This window comes from Pleurodeles waltl, chromosome 11 (assembly GCF_031143425.1).
Source record: "Pleurodeles waltl isolate 20211129_DDA chromosome 11, aPleWal1.hap1.20221129, whole genome shotgun sequence".
In the NCBI taxonomy this organism is placed as follows: domain Eukaryota; kingdom Metazoa; phylum Chordata; class Amphibia; order Caudata; family Salamandridae; genus Pleurodeles; species Pleurodeles waltl.
Genome location: NC_090450.1, coordinates 72457411 through 72474358, shown reverse-complemented (window position 1 = coordinate 72474358; position 16948 = coordinate 72457411).

The window sequence follows — 16948 nt, the reverse complement described above, 5'->3', positions numbered from 1 at the left end:
CCTAGTGAGGTCTCTTCTTGCAGAACACACAATAGAAAAAGACAAAATAAGCAGATCTGACTACCATCAAGTAAACTTTAAGGTTTTTCTATAACTTTTTTGGGAGGAAAATGCTGCAAGACTAGGTCCCCACTTTTCTCATACCTTTATGGTGACTTCGTTGGGCAGCGGGGACCTTGTAGGCTTCTCCATCATTAACTTATCTGTACAATCTTGACTGAATCCCTGAAGTCTGAAGTAATTAGGCCATTCTATGAGGCAGCTATGAATCCACAGAGGAGAGGGGGAGCAGAGCAAGGCATAATCAAAGAGACAAGAGAGTTTCAGGGACAGGAACTGGGGATGGATGGTTTGTGCTGACTGGGATCTGCTGTCCCATCTTGAGCATCACTTCAGAGGCTGCACAGGTCTCAATAACAAGCCCTTCTTCTTGCATTCTATCAACCACACAAAGGCTAGTCTGCCTGTCATTCGGAGATGTATGGCAGTTGACGAAGAGTAGATTGCTGGGTATCTACAGTTAAGTCTCCGGTCCTGAAATGAAGGTTGTCTTTGCACCAAGTTGGTAGATCTAGGGATCCTACATTGGTGACCTTCATGGTGCCGCAGTGATTCCACCACTTGATGAACAGGCCTTGCAGTGGGAAGTTTAACATATGACTCAGAGTAATTTAAAAGGTGAGTTGGGCTGGTTGGTGTTACTCAGAAGACTGACTGGTCTCTGGGAGTGGGTAAGAAGATGGGAATTACTGGCTTGATCCCCCTTTAACACACAGAAGTCATTAGCTGAAGGACATTTGAGCCTGCCTGCTTCCCAGGCTGGTGTGTGTCCCAGGGACTGCTTCTGGAGTAACCAACATCACTGGCTCAGGTTTTGGACCCACTGCTCCTTCTGGGTAACATCTGGGGCATGCAGGCTTGGATGTTCACAGGTGCAGTTCAGACTGCCAATAGATTTCCCATAAGATCGGAGAAGTCTATTTCTGAACTTGGCAGACACCTTTCTTGCCTGATGGTCAGTGTCAGTAAACCAGACCAGCATGACCTTGCAGCACTAGATGCTGAGCACTGCTGGTCACAATTGTGCAATCAAGATGGATACTTTTGATGAGAAGGTGGACCGAAATCAACTGTGACTTTACTTCAATGCCAGTAATCCTGATCAGTGTCAGCTGTTGCCATTTCCCATACAGATATGTCCTCATTACCATTTATTCTGAGCAAGTCATACAATGGATAATTAGTCACAGCTGCCACTCTTAGTGGAATTTCGTCAGCTCCGAACAACAAAGAATACCTCTTAGAGCAAAGATCTACTGTATGCTTTCGGGAGGGGTGGATGGAAAAGAAAAAGGCAACACCAAAATGGTAAAAAACTTCACAAATACTCTTTATGAAGAATTCTAAAAAATAGGTAGAACCAAAGACCACAGCATTGCATCCTGATGACCATGCCCAAAGGAGCCAGAACAATCCATTTGAGGTTTTCTAGTGGCTGTTAAAACGTAGGTAAATGTATTGAGGATAGGATGATCTCTTAAATAGTATGGGCAACAAAGGAGGAGATTCATGGAGGCACTACAGAAGAGATACAACTTAAAGCAAGTGTGCAGCAACATGATCAATATCGCAGATCTATTATGTTTGTCAAAATACTCCCTTCTGCTTCCTAAGGCATTTGTATAAGGCAGGACACTAGTATAGGGACGAAGTAGATTCTTAAATATCCCTCAAACTGTTTATATCGAACTGTATACGATGGGGTGGGGCGATTGAACTTCAACACTTTTGCAATTATTAGTGGGAAACACAGCTGGCAGAAGTAAACCAATTGTCTTTTGCCTTATTTGACTAATTATCCTTCAGTCTGGAAGGAATGGCAAAGGTAAATAAATAAGATTTGCATTTGTTACATGATCGAACAGTTGTAGTCAGGATTCAAAAGGCCATGAATGTTTCACCTAAATGATAGGGTGAAAAAAGAGGCTATTGTTTGAGAACACCTCTATGCTTTGGTGGATTCACACAATGAGATCTACATCACATTGGCACACGGGAAGGTGTACAGGACTGTTCACAAAATAACAAAATGTGCCCATAGTAATGATTAGTAGACAATGGCAAGCAACTCTTCAGATGGTCTGGGGATTTTCACCTGTGGGTGGGATAGGGAGGTAGCAGATTTGGGTGACTCAGTTTGAGAAGAAGCCCTAATGCATGCCAAAGAAGTAGCTAATAAACCAATATTCTGGCTAGTTCAGCTTAAAATGCTTAATAAATATATTTTACTTTAGAAAGGCTGCAGATGATACACATGGTGTCCCATGCTCAAATGTGTAAGAGATTGTTTGCAGTCAGGCACTTTCCTTCATTCAAATTGTCTAATAATTCAGACCTTCTGGGAAGGGACCAGAAAATACCTCCCTAATATGGGGAGATCTGCCAGAAAAAGCAGCTCTGTTTGGGATGTGGGAGAAGCAGCAAAGATAGGCACTGAACGCAATTGGGAGTTCAACTGTTAATGAAGTGGCTTGATGTATGATGGATGGATGCATCATCAAAGAAAGAACCATATAAAAGCAGAGGCTGCTCCAAGAGGACTCCCCAAGAGGCTGACAAGAGGAGGGAATTGGAAGTTAATTCTTGGCATTAAATTAAGGAGGCAAAACTGAATTATGTCTTAATAAGCAAGAATGCCTATCCAGATGACAATAAGAGTGAGAATGTAAGCAAACTGAGGAGTAGTTTCATACTGATGATTTAAAAAGTAAAACTGAGGTAATTAATCAACTTCATGCACATCATCAGCAATAGGGATTTTTACATTTGTATGTATGTTGTGCTAAACGCACATATCAATTGACCTATGTTTGTGAAGTTCTCCTCCACTTAGTGCATTCCAATCTAAATACAGCCTAATTTGTTTGACAATTTATATCACACCATGGTTGCGGCCAATTTAAATTCAGTATGAGCCTCTTGCTCTTCCTTCGACTATTCATCTGTGACCAAATCCATTTTACCTGTTTCAAACAAATTTCTCCTGAATCATCACTGTCAAAATGAGTAATGCATGAAACTCTATCACAAAACTGGAGGAATCAGGAATGGTTAATTTGTTCAACTCAGGATTGGCGACTCATTAACAAAGACATAAATATGCATTGCCCTAGTCCTCAAATATCACACCTACTAAAGGTCCTACCATCTATTTTCACTACTAGGTTTGTGCATGAAATGAATGTGCTTAACAGCTTCATCTCATAAATCACTCCTCAATTACTCCTCAATTACAGAATGTTGCTTATCTGCACCCTTGAATATTTGAAAAGCATTGTGGTTTCGCATTTTTTCAGGGTCAGAATAGATCCAAATCAATACAACACACCATCATACCATGTGTGTATAATTAATGTACACTTTGATCACTGATATCTCTCTCAACTGCAGGTTTTGAAACACTTGATTCCCCACTTGCTTCCTTATCGTTGCTTCAAAATGTGTGTACAATGTACTGCATGATCAAAAAAGATCAACATTCATGGTGCAGCTTTACCATGTACGCACAAGTACAGTGTCCATGAAGTTTACTAACTCTACCTAAATGGCAAGATTGTTTTCTTTGGTTTCCAAGATGCTCTCCATGAGGCAGGTGCCAGTAGGTAGCTTACGGACATCAATCCTAGCCAGTTGGTTATCCAGGGTCTCTGGGGCAGTTATATGATTCTGCACATTAAAGAACTCAGTGCTTATTAGCTCCAGTCTTGGGATGGCAGTCCATCAAAACCTATAAAAGGGTCCTTCTCTTTCTCCCTCTTTATCTCTCTCACTCTTTTCACAGACACAAACATGCATGGGCACACAAACACTGTGGCTGACAGTGAGGAGATCTAAAATTCAACTAATGGTCTCATTTAGACTTTGGAGGAGCAGAGCCACTGCCATAAATCAGAGGGTGTTCCTGACCCTGCAAAACTCATGGTTCACCTCTCTCATTCATATGTAGGACATGTGCCAGTATTTGGAAACACTGTTGAAAACCTGTGAGTGACAGCCTATGTCTTAAAAGGCCTTCACACACTGCAATTAGAAGGATTGTCCTTTTTAGGGCAATTTGTTTCTTTTTTTCTGGGCTGCCAGTACACAACTGTCGCTATCTGTGCAATATGTGAACCAGTATATGTGCAGAAGGCAATGAGAATACCACCCACCAGGCACAGATCTCACAAAATGGCTAGGCTCTGCGTTGGGAGATGGTGGGCCACCCATCAAGTTTATATAATCTGCCAGTTCACATGGTGACTTGCCATGTTTCAGGGATACCATCTGTCAGCCACACTGTGTGTGGGGGCATAGGACAGGGTAAGAATGCCAGTGGTAGATCTAGGGTGGAGATCTGCATGTTAAGTGCACAAGCAATCTGATAGGTGTGATGTGTGCACAAACATGCACAACTATATGTCTGAATCCACAGCATGTGCCAGGATCTGTGTGTGTGTGTGGGGGGGGGGGGATATGCCTCTGTGTGTCAGTGTGTCTTTGTGAATGAGAAGGTTTGTGGTGGCCCTTTGAGGCAATCACTCCCCTCCTTGGCAGCAACCCTTGTTATTTGAGACTACTAGCGTCATCTGGTGCCCCAGTGACATGAAGGCGTTAATTTGGAGAACAATGACACCATTTATGGTGTAATTGTTGGAAATACATTGTAAGGTTTTATGCTGAATGAGTTGGATGTACCCATGCTTTAGCTTTCTAAATAAATCTGCTTATCATCTCACATCTGTGAGTGTGTTTCTTTGGGGGACATTTGCTTCATGATTTATTTATGTGATTGGGCTGCTCTAATCTGTGTTGGAACCCACCCTTGTTGTTAGGGTTGTGGTGGCTGCTTGTGGTCTACATATTATTGAATGGTGAACTCATCAAAAGAGCTATATAATATTTGATGTATTTTGGGCATTCCTGACCTACCTGTACCCTCTTTTCAAAATGGAGACAAGACTATCCATTACATATTTTGAGCTTCTTAGTCTAAATATGGCCTTGGCAAGCATGATGATGCATAGCTTTGGCATAATAGTAATCCCTCCTAGCATAATGCAAGACAAAAGCACATAGGAAGCAAGTCATAGGATTTGGGCGCTCACTGTGAGTCCATAAAATCACATTAACAATCCAAATGTGGCACGGTGCTCCTGGCAAGAGGATCTTCCTTAATCCTCCAATGTTTCAAGGGAAACTAACAACGAACTGGACAGTTGTCAGGGCACTCATGATCGTATAATTGAAGGTTAGTAATTATTAGAATCTTCAGTGTGGAATACCACCATAGAGAGTTCATATATTATTTATTTCTTGACATACAAAGTCCACCTTGATACAAGAAAAACGTCCTTGAATTTCAATAATGTATACAGCAAACAAAGCCAACACGTGTTTCGTCCTATGAGAATGTATTCTCACAGACTTCATCAGGGCTTAAAATCAAGTATGTCTTATATGAAAACTACTCATTTCCAAGCATTATCTAGTAGAATCTTAATTAAGTGTATATAGTCCTAAATTAAGTCATCTAATTAAGGAATCTTCTTGTATTCCCTATCAACCAGAAAGTCTAAATATCAAAAGGAGAACTCCGTGGTGCGAATGTATCCACGGCGTTCCCAGCATCTGAAAGTCAAATCGGAACGATACATTCGCACCACGGAGTTCTCCTTTTGATATTTAGACTTTCTGGTTGATAGGGAATACAAGAAGATTCCTTAATTAGATGACTTAATTTAGGACTATATACACTTAATTAAGATTCTACTAGATAATGCTTGGAAATGAGTAGTTTTCATATAAGACATACTTGATTTTAAGCCCTGATGAAGTCTGTGAGAATACATTCTCATAGGACGAAACACGTGTTGGCTTTGTTTGCTGTATACATTATTGAAATTCAAGGACGTTTTTCTTGTATCAAGGTGGACTTTGTATGTCAAGAAATAAATAATATATGAACTCTCTATGGTGTTATTCCACACTGAAGATTCTAATAATTACTAACCTTCAATTATACGATCATGAGTGCCCTGACAACTGTCCACCTCCTAGCATAATGATAGCAATCTCTGACACATTTAAGGTTTCCATGGTGTTATGCTGCATAGTTCTGGAATAATAGTGTGCCAGGCATAATCAGTACCGTTCTTGGCACACTGTAGCCATTATTGCCCTGATTGTGGGAAACCCTAGCATAATGATGTCCATTTTTAATTTTGCTTTACAGCTTAGTTGACTGCATGACCTATTGTTATCAATTCTTTCAAATATACAGAGTGTGCGATTTGTTGCTGCCCAGAAGGGTACTTCATTTTCACTAGTGCAATGAGCTGCACGATGTATAATTCTGTCTCCAATGGAATGCTTGTATTTCAAAGCATCAGAGGCTATTTGACATCTTAAATGCATAATGAATCATCTCAGATTAAATTATTCATTTAATAGAAGCATTGTAAACAGAAAGCAGTTTTTTTTGTTTTGTTTTTTCACTGCAAATCTTGCTTTAATATATTTGTCAGGACCTAAAATCCAATCCAGAACTACGACTTTGCCAATGCTTGTTTACATATTGTGGGCATCCTTGGCACACTGGTATCACTGGCATAACAGTGGCAAAAAATTCACATATTGAGTTTATCTTTGACAATGTGATGTTCATCCATGACTTAAAAGTGGCTCTGGCAATATGGTGTCTGCCCATAGCTATATTTTAGGCATTTCTGGCATTATGGTGTTCATCTCTGGTTTGCAAAGGAAAAACTGAGCATGTAAGGCAGATTTTGTCCTTTTTAGGCAGTTGCATATGTGAGTATTGGTGAAAACGACAAAGCTGATGTTTGGGAACTGTGAAAGGGCGGTTCTAACTACCTGGTCCACCCAGATTTCTTTGCTTTTGGATCATCTGTTTTTTTAGCTTTTACAGTGAGGCGGCCTCCTAGTTTGGTACTCACCCAGAGTAAACTCATGGTAAAATGGACTCATGTGTTTACCATTGAGGCCATCTTGTTAAGCAAAGGCTGCTGTGACGCAGCAAGGGTAGGAGGCCCATGGCTGGTTACATATGATCATGTGTGCACACACATATACACCCCTGTGAGGGTTGCAAGCACCCCTGTGATGATTCCTGTCATGCGCAACCCAAGAACAGAGCCTAGGTAGCCTGGTGCAGAAGGGGTCATACAGAGTGGATGGTGACCTGGAGTAGGCCTTATGAGATGGGTGTACACATGTGAGGGATAGTCAGAGTGCTTACTGTCTTCATTGTAGTGACACTCCATTATATGCCAATGGGAAAGGCTGTCGTAGGGAGCCACTCCAGTTCCCTAGGGTCTACATACTCAAGATTTGCACCAATGTACACTGTAGCCTTTATGAAAAGACTAATTCAGTAGGTTACAAAAACATATCTCTACAACATATATGTCATCCAGGAATGTCATTTTTCTCTGACTCAGCTCAGGATTATGGCCAATTACTGCTCTGTCCAGCTGCAGGAGCAGGGGCCTTGCATCAATCAGCCAGCTGTCATTCCATGCCAGGAATCAGCCCTGCCGCAGGCCCCTCAAGGAGGAGGAGCTCCTTGGAGGAATTTCTGGGAGAGGTCCTGGCAGGAATGTAAGGGAGGAGGGGCTGAGTCCCTCAGAGCACATGTGGCAAGTGCCTCATGGACGATGCCATTTTGAGCTATCCCAGAAGACTGTGCAGGGAGGTTGGGGCAGGTGCGGAGAAGTGATTTGGCACATCAGGATAGGCCAGAGGGGCAGCCCTGCTGGACACTTCCGTCCCCACTTGAAAGGTCTTGCACAGCGGAGAGAGTTCTATCTGGGATGTGCTTCTCTGCAGAACACTGGGTCTGAAGATGGGCATCATGGACAACTGGAAAGAAGATCCTCCTGTCTGCCCCCTGGGGCAAGGACTCTGCCCCTGAATGACACCACACCCAGTGGGCACCTCCCAGGACCAGGTAAGCTGGTCCCCTTAATCCCCCTGAGGACCAGTTGGGGGAAATACCTGACTCTGGTGCAAGAAGAGCATGCTGCCCAAAAGAGAGGAAGGCACCCAAATGAAAGGCTGAATCAGGGAGTCAGTGGGGCTCGCTCCCCACCAAGTTGGGAACCTTCTAGGCTAAGAGGCCTAAAGAAATTCCAGGTGATAATGGCTCACCGCTAGGAGCTATATGAACTGAAGATCATCCAAATTGGCCCAATGGTGCCCGAGATACCATGGTGTAAAGTTTGGCAACCTTTTGCCAGCCGTTGACGAAGCATGTGGGGCTCCGCTGCCAACCGTCAACTTGCCTCTGCGGTGGGCCACAGCCCAAATATGCCCCCGAAGAAGAAAGAATACGGGAATACACTTTTGCACTTCCCCCGCGGATGAGGGACATGCAGGGAAGTGACGTTGCACTCCCCATGTGAGGTGGAGAAGGCCTGGGACCCCATCCTGGGACCCTGAGAAAAACTAGAAAAAGGGGGGGTTGTCGCGCACCTCGGCCACAGTTGTGAGTTGTCCCTGTATCCCATCCTAGGACCCTGTGAGGCCGTGATGAAAGAAAGAGTCCCATTGCGCCTCCCCCCAGCAGCAACAGGAGGGGGGCCCAGGACCCCATCCCTGGGCCCAAAGCATTCAGGACACTAGGGGGAGTGCCACCGCACCCCACCAGCATGTCCCACCTTCCTCCCGCGCTCAGTGCCTGTGTCTTGTGAAAGCGAGTGGGCTGGGCCACTGTGTACATCGGCTAGCAGGAGCGGGCAGACTGGAATGTTGCTGCTGGCTCCTGCGCAGCATGTGAACAGCATGTGAACAGCTGCTCATGCAGAGAGCCAGCAAGGGAAGCCAGGGGTGGGCTCCCTGAGCTGTCCTCCAAAGAGAAAGCTCAACCACATGGGGTGTTCTGGTGGAACCGGACACCCCAGAATACCCGAAGTCGCGGCACAAGGCCACAGGATAAAACCAGCAAAAGCCAAGGAAAACTGAAGCGGCTCTCTCCAGTGTAGCGGGAGAGCTGCTAATTAAGTATGCAAGCTTCTGAAGGAGCACCCCATAATGTCCTGCAGGGTCTGGCCAATGTTGTTAGCAAAACTGCTCGTTTTAGGTTTGTGGTGGCCCCAGAAGGATGGGGTCACCACCAATGTAAAGCAAATTAATGGTGGGAGCTGCAGGAGGAGCACAGCCTCCCCCCAGCAGTTACCAAATGTCCCCACCCTCAGTTTCAGGGGACTTGGAATGGGGAATCCTTCAATGGTTTCAATGTGTTTTCAAGGTCTGTTCCAGCTGAAACTTTTGTTTCAGGGTGAAGGCACTGCATCCTCTAGGAGTGAAACTCATGGTGGCAGTCTTTGTGCTTAAGTGGTGATAACAATGGGTTGTTACAATTGTGAACACTATCTATAGGTGAACAGTGGTAACTACATGTGTTTTTACAGAAATTACGTCCTTTATGACTAGGGTCAAATGCTAACTTTTTATGCGAAATGTGATTAACAATGTATGGCTGCAGCAAAAGGCACCCCTTGGGGTGAAAGGTGGTATTACACAATTGTTAACAATCAAGTAAGGTCATTTATGGACGTTCTCAACTGTGAATTATTTTTATGTGGAATATGATGCACCTTTGCCAACACCCTTTAGGCGTGTGGCTATACTGCTTGGTAGATCATCTGCAAGTAATCGTAACAGCACAAATCATTTCAACATGCCTGTACATGTTTTCTTGTTGATGATTATTTGAGTAATGAAACTGACAGAAACTAGTGATTATTGCCAGTATTAGGTGCTGTCAATTCAAATTACAGTCAAATATTGCATTGGAATACAAGTGAATATTTTGCCATGTGGGATACTGATTTACATCTCCCTTTGGGAGAGACAAGAGTGAGTACGCAGCATCAGCCAAAAGTAATTCCATCAGCTTGTGTATATTTGTAAATATATAGTTGCATAGTATTGAGTAGTGTGTGGGTAATAAATGTACTTTGAATTTATCAAAGGAAAAAGCACAGACTGGACAATCATTTATTGAGTGTTATTCTTGTGTGCTTGTGAATGGTGATTACTAGCCCACACCACCTCCCTTGAGTAAGCCTTGAACTGCTCTGCACCGCTACCCTATGTGAGTCAATCACTACAATGGGGTGTTTGGTTCCCAGTAGTGGTTGAGTGAAGACCCATTACTTGTACAAGCCACACAACTAATGATCCACCCTGAAAAAGGAACCAAATATGTATATACGTACATGAAAACTGCATATTAAAAGTAAAATCATTGTTTTTGTTCTGGAAAAGCTTGTATTTGATGGCAAAACTTATGTAAATATAGAAAATAATAAACTGATGTGTGGAGCCCATAGGTCCATTTCCACAAAATATTAAAACTTGACAGATGAACGATAAATTCATTCTGATTTATGGAGTTTCAATGCTGATTTCACTTTCTAGTTGTCTATTATGGCTGGTTTTTCATTAGTCACGTTGAGACCATTCATATTGACATAGCCTTAGTTGACCTTGTTTGTAACCCTCTCTGGTATGCTGAGGCGTTCATTATTTTTTTAGCTTGTAGCCACAATTGCAAAAGGGCTAATCATTTTAGTTGCTCTTGCAGATTTGTATTCATAGAAATGAGGCTGTAGATCCTGGTTTAAGGGTTTTGCATGCCCTTTAGCAGATAAAGCCAGAGTAAAGAGGGCTCTGGGGTGAGAAGATGTATGTTCATATCTGTGACGCCCATAACCATGGGAATATGTGCCTTAAGTATACAATAAAATACACCAATGCACATTTTGTGATTGAATCGTACCGTTAGGATGTTACCTCAATTTCATGAAGGCATGGGCCCAGGGAAATTTGGGAACAGCTTTACCCATGTGCCATTGGTGTATTACAGAGTTAGGTGCAGGGGTATAAAATGCTGTTGGAAGGTGAACCGCATAGGAGTTGGTTCAGACTGCGCCCTTGAATGCACCATTGTGTGGGGCAGGGTCCCTAGATAAGCCAGCACACTCAATTGAGGATTCAACCGGCACAGACAGGACAGTGCATAGTGTCTCTCCCTCATCAGGTACTTTCAACAAATTAATACCATTGTTTCATGCATACTTACGTTCATCACACATCCCAGTTCTGGGCAAGCCCCTTGACCCACTCCATCTCTTTACTTCTTTCATAGGATCCGTGCAACACGTGTTGTGCAATCCCCCTCTGTCTGCTCACCTTCATTTTCCCTTGATTCTCTTTCTTATAAGGTCTCCTTTCGAGGTGTCCAGCTGGGGGCGCAGTTGAAGAGAGGAGAGCTTAAAGGCCTTTTACGGATTACGTCTGTCCTGTTTGGGCCGTTTAGGGTCTGAAAGGGCCTAGAGTCAGAACCTCTGTCCAATTCACTCCCTGTCTTAAATATTCTTTAAACCAGGCCAAATCCCTTCCCACTTATTTTTAACCTGGGCCATAAATGTGCCATTAGCCACTGCTACATTACATTGTGACTTCCAGGTTGGAGAAAGACACTTTTTTGACACTCTCCCCTATTTGAAATTTGGAATTGGATGCAAATGTAAACAGAAATGAATTACTTTCCCAACTCACAAAATGACATTCGTGTATTAGGACACAGTTTTGGGTGGTCACTAACCCAGTGAGTTTGGAAAATGGAGGCTTTGGAACTGCAAAAGGTTTTTATACATGAGGCCTTAAAATCCTCAATTGACAATGTGTGAGGCTCTAATCGGAGAATATTGAATCTGAAAGGATAATGCTTTATGGGTTTTTTATTAAAACTAGAGAAGCCCGTGTCGGAAATGCGTGGGATTTGTGTACAAACTTATCGCAAACTCTAATGCATAGGTCTGCTGATTTTGTAATACTTTGCACACAGGTCCTTATTAAACCAGTATTGATTGTGTTTTTAAAGAATTTGTGTCGGGTTTTAGAAACTTCCAAACCTTGACTGTAGAAGACAAGTTGTTAAAATGCTGACACAAACAGAAGCATATTTTCGAACAAAACATGAGCAGCATCTCCAAAACATTACACCACAACAGTCCTTCCTACCTCACCAACCTGCTCACACAATCTGGAGGCGAAAGATTATCGAGAAGCAAGTTCTCCTTTACATTGAAATATAAAAATTCAAGTCCTCTGCAGCATTGAAGCAGTCCTTCTCGAGAGAACTCCCAGACTCTGGAATTCTCTGTCCCTACGTCCAAGATGCGTCCATGGCGTCTTGTGTTTCAGGAAGGCCTCAAGACTTACCTTTTTAAATCTTATCTAAGCAGAGAGAGCCCTAGCACCCCAATAATCAGCTAATTACTACCATCATCCTCGCGCTTACAGGAAGCAGCCTGATGGCCACAACTCCAGTCATATTGTCCTTATTAAACTGTTTCTTGCACCTTCCCTCGGCCCTCACCCCACCCCACCCCATTTTCCTGCCTCTTACGCCCCACATTTACAAGTTCATGTAAGATTATGTTTGGTCCTATGTAAAGTGCCTTAGTACATGTCCTGATGACATGGCGCTACATAACAACTTCAAATATGTAAATAATTCATGATTCTTCGTAACCTGTCCCTTTGCTTCGATCCATTTACCAATAAGCTGTGTAGAAATATTTGGAGTTTGATTAGAGGCGTACATATCTTTTCCTTCAGGATCAAACAGCAGTCCATCAGTGTTAGTATCAAGTTCCACGATTTCCGTCTCAAAGAATAGGATAGTGATTTCAATGAATTATACTCCTGGAATTTGGCTGAACATATTGTAAATTATCTGTTAAAACAAAAATGTCTATGACATCAGGCCAGATGTTCTAAAGTAGTTTTAAGAAGAAATTATTGCACTACAGCTTTGTGAACCAGGATGCAACCTGTCTTGGAGGTATGCAGACAGCTAGCCAAGTGTAAATATTTCTACCTCCAGCAGGAGAGTAACCACTTTCTATCTAATGTGTAAGGAGTGGAAATCTAAAAACACATTTTGTTTTAAACTCTTATGATTCTATCCCTAAAGGATGTCAAGAACTGCACCAGCTGGTCCACATTATTGCATTGGTGCAAAATTAAGATTTTAAGGAATTTACAAAAGTTTCCAGTTTTTCTGTATACTCCTCGAATCACTCTGTAAACTCAATTTTTCATGGGCAAATATAAATGTGTTTTTTTGGTTGCGAAACTTTCTTCAGGAAGTGCAAATGTATTTGGTAACTTTCTGTTTTTTTATGGCTCATGGGGAAAATATTTTTCACACCGACCATTTTCACTTTGTAATATCTAAGACTTATACCTGGAGTCTTATTCAGTTACAGGTGAACCCAACCTAAATACTGCCTCACCTTTTGTAGGCATGTGAACTTCCTCTACACTCTTCCTATCTCGAAACAATATTCTTCCTACAAAAAGCCATTAAGATTAAAATAGTTTCCACGTCATCCCCATGTTCATCTCCATTCCTTGCTTCGGTAATAAAACTGTGTCTCCACATGCCCCCTATTAATGCTTGATCCAAAATTCATCAGCATTTGCGATGTCTTTACGTTTGTACATGCCATACCAGACATGCAGCTTTCTTCCTACTTACTATAAATATTATGGCCCAAATGTATACTTTTTTTGCGCCGCATTTGCGTCATTTTGTGACGCAAAAGCGGCTCAAATTTACAAAATACAATTGTATTTTGTACGTTTGAGCAGCTTTTGCATCAAAATGTGGCGCTAAATAAGTATATATTTGGGCCATAATATTTATCTCCCCTGCGAAAATGTACACTTCCAGTCATTTCGCAACACTTTGCATTGTGACATTGTATCTTGTAAATTTTACATCCCACACTGATAGAAGGATAATTTATAGAATTTAATAGGTGTAGGGGACTTACTAAAAAAAAAAACAACCATCAGCCACTTTCCCCTGATGATATTTTCTTTTACCTGCCTTCTCCGGCTCCTTCACCAAACTTTTTAGGGGTATCTGCAGACAGCATTAGCTATTGCCAGAGCTCATGTCAACACAAATCTAGTGAAAGTGGTCTTTGGATCTCCGTTTTCAACCATGGCTTGTTTAGGCCAGACCCTTCATCCACTGCTCCCTTGAAGCATGTTTTGTATCATATGGATCTGCCCAGAGTAGTAATGGTCAAGCATGCCTTGGAAAAGTAGTCCATCTTGAAACAGCTGATGCTGTTTGCATGGAGCTGTTGCACATGCTGCTCTTTTCACGAAGCCCGCACTCCATGGTTAGGACTTCTTCGCAGGGAGTCAATATTCCATGCTATGCCCATATCGCACATTTAGCATGGAGCTGGCACTCTGTGCTGTACACGCACGGTCTAAGTTGCCACAGTTCTTCACTAGGGCAGCTCCCTTGAAGTTCCATCCTTCATCATGAAAACAGATTAAGGGCTTTACAATTCATGGAATAAAAGCACTTTCTAAGTACATGTGAGGTGTGAGATATGTATATATAAATAATAGTGTGCCTTCACCTGCATCTTCCAGAGCATATAAGACATTAATGGCTATCACTGTGTTCACCCTCCATTGACACAATTATTTAGCCCATAGAAAGGAAGAAAAATCAAATCATTAGCCTAGATGAATTGATACGTAAATTGATAGTGAAACCATGTATTGTATTTGATTGTTTTTTTTACCTTTGCTCCATTCTGCATCAAAAAAGAGATGATCAAGGAGTCCGCTCTGTTTATATTTATCGGTATCCAGAGACCGAGGGAGCAGTAGTCGTAGTTTTAACTGGGATGTCCATGGGGGTCTCAAGTAGTGGACATGGCACTGTAGCTTGGTGCAGCAACAAAATTAGAACCTGATCCACAACAAATATTTAACATGAGCACTTCTGTGCAGTAAAGGTTAATAACATTAGAGGCATGATACAGTTATTTGGCCTGTTAACAAATGTCACACAGAGTGAAATTGATTATTTTGGTTAAATGAGAATGCCCATATCTGAGCTCTCTTGGTCCCATTGTTTACAAATTCACAACTAGAATTAGTCACCTATTAAAGAGGTCCCGATGGACCTCAGCATTAAAATAATCTAATTTGAGCTGTCCAACACCAGTGCAATGTCACTTCTCTGTGACTACCTGACTTGGACCCCAGTCCAACTCCACAAGATTCCCCCATTTGGAAGAGGTTACAGGAATCCATGAAGAACTATATATGGTGGAGCACTCAATTACGCTTGTCAGCAAATGCAAACTTGTGAGGTGGCACCCTAACAAACAAGAAAACAACATTTAAGTCATATTTATAATTCTTGCTCATTCCTCGTAAAAAACCAATCCTCTCCAGATTGTGGAAATTGCCAAAGCAATCTGGTAGTTTTGCTATGTAGCCCTTCAACAATATGGCTGTATTGCATTTTGAATACCTCAAGAAGATCAGAATCACCAAAGCAATTTAAAGAAGATCACTTCAAATTCTCCTTGTCTTTATATGTTGATTTACTGAAATATTCTTTCAAAGTTTCTGTTGAGGTACACTACGTCCTCCCATCATATGTAGGATTTGGTTTCTTGTCCACCTGCTGCAACTTATTTAGCCCCTTCTATTAGCCACTAAATGCGCCAAAATATGAAATCATTGTCATTCGTTTGGGAGCATTAAAAACATATGTTTATCAAAGTATTGCATAAATAAGTGATGATAAAGATGGTCTTAAAGATTTGAAGAATTGACATAGCAGCCCACATCTAATTTTTACATATAGCACCGTAGGTTCTCATGCTTTAAATGTGGTAATGTCCTTTTGTCCTCAGAGATCCGGTGATGTCTTTAAATCTATTGCACCAAGAGTCAGCCAAATTGAGTTTAATGACTCTCTTTATAGGCGGGATTCATTAAGATTGACATATTTGGCAATGTTCAACTTGCATTATTACCTTATTTCTACTCCCGTCCTTACTTCCATTCGTAGAACAGGTTAAGGTGCAACCAGATTGTACCACCTAACATTTTCTCCCTCTGGGGTAACCAATTCCACAGTCATTGGGCACTCGGGGTGGTAGAAGAGCTCTCCCTTACCTGTTTTTGGGGAATAACAGGTATGACTGTTTTTTTTTTATTTCATATCCTACAATTCCCTTTGGAGTTTTTATTGAAGAGTTGGGCTAATTTTAGGAGCCACAGTCCCTAGGTGAAACGTCGAAACTTGTAATCCTGACGAGGAAAGTGAAGACCTTAATGGCCCTATTAGGACTGCTGCGCATCTCAGAATAAGGGTCCTTCTATCTGTGTAGATGTAGCGCCATGCTAACTACAGTAAATAGTGAAAGGATGCCCCATCACATGCTATATATAAACTCCATGTGTGTTAACAAGAACTATATGAATGTGCATATAAGTAAAAAAAATAGACCACATTTAGCATCCCACATGTTGTGTTGCGGAGAAGTGAACGTTAGGATGTATTTGCACAAAACTATGTTCATCTGCCCCATGTTTCTTATCGAGCACCCACTGCCTCACCATTTAGTCATCAAACACTACACTTAAGGTAGTCACTACTCAATTATTTGCTTTAAAGTGGACACTCTTGTTTGTCAGACGCTATCAGAGCCCGTTTTGTTCTTTATCTCCCAGACCTACTTGAGTTTTGAGTGCATTTTGCCAGTAGTCATTTTCCTGGAGCGCTTCAAAATGACAACGATTTCTGAATTCACCTTTAGAAAAACCCACATTATATGAGATCAATGTGGTCCCATTAGGTGCCCAGTGTCTCTTGACAGGTCGACTAGTGTTTTGTGGTATTGTGAACCGAAGACAAGAAATATCACTCCATAGTGAGATGTTCCGCTCTATTTTATCATTTTGTGCTCATGTTTGCAGTGCTTTTATGTTTTTTATCTTTACATTATTTCTATACTTTCTTTTAGAAAACTAGTAGTGC